Raw genomic sequence first — 4,704 nt, 5'->3', positions numbered from 1 at the left:
TTACAGTTACATGGGCAAGATAATGAGTACATTTCTTATCAAGCATTGTAGCCTCCTCCTTTGTTTCCCCTTCCCATCCCTTCCCATCCTCCCCCTACCCCTCCCCCCGAAATTCTTTTCTTTTCTTTTTTTTCCGTTGGTCATGGGGTTTGAATTTAGGGCCTAGGTGCTGACTGTGCCTTTTTGCTCAAGCCTAGTGTGCTACCACTTTGAACCACAGTGCCACTTCCTGGTTTTCTAGTGGTTAATTGGAGATAAGAGTCTTAACTGGTTTTCCTGCCCAGGCTGGTTTTAAGTCCTGATCCTCAGATGTCAGCCTCCTGAGTAGTTAAGATTACAGGTGTGAGCCACCAGCACCTGGCCCTTCAGATTCCTGTCTGCAATTAACCACAAAAAAGCTAGAAGTGGAGCTGTGGTCCAAGGGGTGGAGTGCTATCTGTGAGCAAAAAAGCCACAGAGAGAGGTGACGACTCTGAGGCCAAGCCATAGTGCCTGCGTATGTGTGCACGCACACACACACACACAGAGTAAACAAAATGATTTTATGACGTGTACACACACAGCAAACAAAATTATGACATGTACATAATTTTAATAGTTTATGTGATTGGACTATTAGAGTTTCAATTATGAGGAAAATTTAATCTTAAAACCTCCTTCCTCTGGGAAAGAGCAAGGCAAGGGGTGACATTGTCCAAAAAGAAATGTACTCATTACATGACTTAGGTAACAGTAATCCTTCCGTACATCACTTTCATGATAACAATAAAAAATAACAAAAAATAAAAATTAGGGCTGGGATGTGGCTCAGCGGTAGAGTGCTTAACTAACATACATGAAGCCCTGGGTTTGATTCCTCAGCACCACATACACAGAAAAGGCCCGAGGTGGCGCTGGCTCAAGTGGTGTGCACAGAGAGGCTGGGGGACAGTGCTCAGACTCAATTCAAGCCAAAGGACTTGCCAAAAAAAAAACCCTCAATCTGTGGATATCTGCTTACAATGTCACAGCAGTTTTCAAAACAGAAATTCTGAACTCTTTGGAAAGCTGGGTGCCAGTTGCTCGTGCCTGTAATCGTAGCTACTCAGGAGGCTGATATCTGAGGATCATGGTTCAGAGCCAGCCCAATTAACTATCAAAAAATCCAGAAGTGGAGCAAAAGTAATAGAGCGCCAGCCTTGAGTAAAAAGCTAAGGAACAGTGCCCAGGTACTGAGTTGCACACGCGCAAGCTGCGCCTTCAGCTTCAGCTCAAGGCGAGCGCTCTACTACTTTGAGCCATAGCACCACTTCTGGTTTTCTGGTGGTTAAATGGAGATAAGAGTCTCACAGACTTTCCTGCTTTAGCTGGCTTTGAACCACTATCCTCAGATCTCAGCCTCCTGAGTAGCTAGGATTACAGGTGTGAGCCACAAGTGCCCAGCTTATAGCTTTTTAAGAAATCTTTTTATGGCACTACTCCTGGAGCTTGGACATTTTTTGCTTAAGGCTAGCACTCAAACATTTGAACCATGGCTCCACTTCTGTCTTTTTGGTGATTAATTGGAGATAAGAGTCTTATAGACTGTCCTGTCTGGGCTGGCTTCAAACTTTGATCCTCAAATCTGTTTCCTGAGTAGCTTGGATTACAGGCATGAGCCACTGGTGTTTGATCCAGGCATAGTTTTTATTGTGGAATGATTGGCTTGTGAGTCTCACTAGCAGATGCTTGCAGTCCCTAGCTCGGCACTGAGGCTGCAGGCGTGTGGGCAGGACCCACAGGAGGGACGGGCTCTTCCACGAGAAGTCCTTTCTTGCCAGTACCATGATGGGCTGTCACCATTACCATTCCTTCTGTTACCTCCAGTCTGGGCACATGACCTGATCCTGCTGCCTTCTGCAGCCCCACAGTGTCCCAGACTGTCCAGGCATGTGGTGCCACCAGGTGACCAGGCCAACTGTTCCCCCGTGCTGCCCACCACCTGCCATTCTTGCTGGCCTGAGCCGGCTCAACTCCACCTGGGCTATAGTCACATGAGCACGTTACTGTCCTGGGCAATGGATTCCCTTACAAAACACAAGTGTAAAGGTAAACTGATGGAGAGTTTCAAGACAGTAAGGGCAGAGCAATAAACCAGGGGCTTGTCTATTCAGCGCACAGTACAGACCATGAGACAGAGCTACACTGGGACCTTGGCAAAGCACTATCAAGCTCACATCTTTCCGTACTAGGGATTGAACCCAGGTCTTTGCTCATGCTAGGCAGATAACTACTATTTGAGCCACACAAATAGTTCACTCCACTTTTTTTTTTTTTAATGTTTTTTGAGTCATGGGCCTTGAACTCTGGGCCTGAGCCTGTCCCTGAGCCTCTTTTTGCTCAAGGCTAGTGCTCTACCACTTGAGCCACAGCACCACTTCTGGCTTTTTTGAGTGCTTTACTGGAGATAAGAGTCTCATGGGCTTTTCTTCTCTGGCTGGCTTTGACCTGTGATCCTCAGATCTCAGCCTCCTGAGTAGCTAGGATTACAGGCGTGAGCCACCAGAATTAACGACCAGAAAACCAGAAGTGGCGCTGTGGCTCAAGTGGTAGAGTGCTCACCTTGAGCTGAACAGCTAAGAGACAGCACTCAGGCCCAGAGTTCAGGCCCCACAGCGACCAAAAAAAAAAAAGAAAAATTGACTGTGTGTGTGTGTGTGTGTGTGCATAATATATGTATCTGATATTCCTAAAGCCTATTCTGTCTTGTTGCTTTTTATTGGCGGTGATGGGGATGGAATCCAGGGCCTGGCACGTGCTAAACAAGCATTCTCCCGTTGAGCTACATCTCCTGCCCCTTTAAAGCCTGCTGTGAAGACTTTGATTTATTACCATCTGTTACCTGGGCTCCTCCAGCTCTGGTGTCCTCCCAAGCTCTGTCCCAATTATGTGCCCTAGAAATGCTACAGCAGACATTTCCATGTTTCAGACGAAGTGCAGTGCCCTGTTCCTCCAGCTGCTCACAGCTGCCAAGGTCTGCTCTCGCCTCCTGTGCCTCTCCTGGCCACCGTGGGCACCCCCTAAAGATGTGCCTTCCAGTTTGAAGTCCACATCACCAGCCATAACTGTAGATAACTGTGTGATGGATATCTAAGCACTTTCCTGTGTTAAACTTATTTAAACAACTAGTCATACAAATATGTTCCCATTTTTACAGATAAAAATGGAGGCACAGAAACATTAAATAATGTAGCTAGATAGTGGTAGAATTAGAATACAAAATCCAAGGAAGAGGCAGTGAGACTCATCTTACCAAAAAGTGGAGGTGGAGGTGTGGTGCAAGTAGTAGAGCACCAACTTTGAGTCAAAAAGCTCAGGAACAGTGCTTAGGCCTTAAGTTCAAGCCTTAGTACCAGCACCCTCCCCGCAAGGGGAAAAACTAAAACTATCTAGTATAAGGAAAGCTGGCAGCTCAATGGGTAGAACCGCCCCCCCATATCCCAACCCTTACCCCGGTGCCAGGCCACACCCCCTCTTATCTGGACTGGAAGCCTCAGCAGCCTGCTAATTCTGGCCCAGGATAATGTTAGAAATTTGATTATCTTGGGGCTGGGAAGGTGGCTCAGTGGTAGAGTGCTTGCCTTGCATGCCTGAGGCCTTGGGTTCGATTCCTCAGCACCACACAAGCAAAAAAAAAGAAAAAAGCCGGAAGTGGCGCTGTGGCTCAAGTCGTAGGGCGCTAGCCTTGAGCTGAAGAGCTGAGGGACAGTGCCCAGGCCTAGAGTTCAGGCTCCACGACTGGACCCAAAAAAAAAAAAAAAAGAGTAGAAATGTGATTATCTTTACCCTACTTGTGATAAGCCCCTTCCTATGGCACACTGCCTCCCTGCCCCAAACTCCAGCTTTGATCATTAGCCAGCAGTGCCCTTTCTCCCTGCTTGCCTGCCCTGTTCCTCTCCCTGCTACACCCAGCTCTCAGTTCTCCTCCCCACGACATGGTCCTAACCCCCTGGGGGAATCGAGCCATTGCCAATCATCCTGGCCGGCTGACCAAGGTCACCTTGGCTGAGCTGATGGCAGACCCAAAAGCAGTTTGGGGGCCTAAAGGTGAGGCCTTTGGAGACACCTTCTGTGTGAGAACTGTTGCCAAGGCTCAAGGTCAAGCATATGGCTTGAGGGGGGTGGGGAGAACCAAACACTTGGAGCAGATCCGAGTCCAGGCTCAGGTTTGGTCAGGTCACTGTGTGTATCCCCACATCCCTAGGAGGTGGGGATTTTTAAAACAAAGACATTGGTGTGTGAGATTTACTCAAGGAATAAAGGAAGTATTTCAAAGCAGTGGGGGGAGAAGAGATGATTTAACAAATGAACATAATAAGAACTTGGCTCTGTGTATGGAAAGAATTGAATTGGATCCCTTACACTGCACGCTTCCAAACAGAGCAGATGATTGTGTATGTGGACATGAATGGAATTTAAGGAAGGGAAGGCAGGTCTCAGCAAAACACACGAATGCAGAGACCATAAAGGCAGCTTCTAACTTAACCATGTGAAAATGTAAAGGTATAGCACATCAAAAAACAGCATTAAAACACTTGCAGTATGTAAGCAGATAGAAATATAGGCTGTGGGGGCTAGAAATGTGGTAGAGTGCTTGCCTAGCATGCATGAAGCCCTGGGTTTGATTCCTCAGTACCACATACACAGAAAAAGCTGGAAGTAGAAGCCGGGCGCTGGTGGCTCACG

At 47.4% G+C, this 4,704-nt stretch overlaps 1 protein-coding gene across 1 annotated transcript in view; it reads left to right on the top strand.

Moving 5' to 3' along the window:
• Tab1 (TGF-beta activated kinase 1/MAP3K7 binding protein 1) overlaps window positions 1-4,704 on the top strand; it is a 53,424-nt gene that overhangs the window by 252 nt on the left and 48,468 nt on the right. The gene's annotated exons all lie outside the window — the stretch shown is intronic.

The sequence above is a fragment of the Dipodomys ordii genome, unplaced genomic scaffold (genome assembly GCF_000151885.1).
Source record: "Dipodomys ordii isolate 6190 unplaced genomic scaffold, Dord_2.0 Scaffold79, whole genome shotgun sequence".
Taxonomy (NCBI): Eukaryota; Metazoa; Chordata; class Mammalia; order Rodentia; family Heteromyidae; genus Dipodomys; species Dipodomys ordii.
This window is presented reverse-complemented; position numbering and strand designations above follow the sequence as displayed.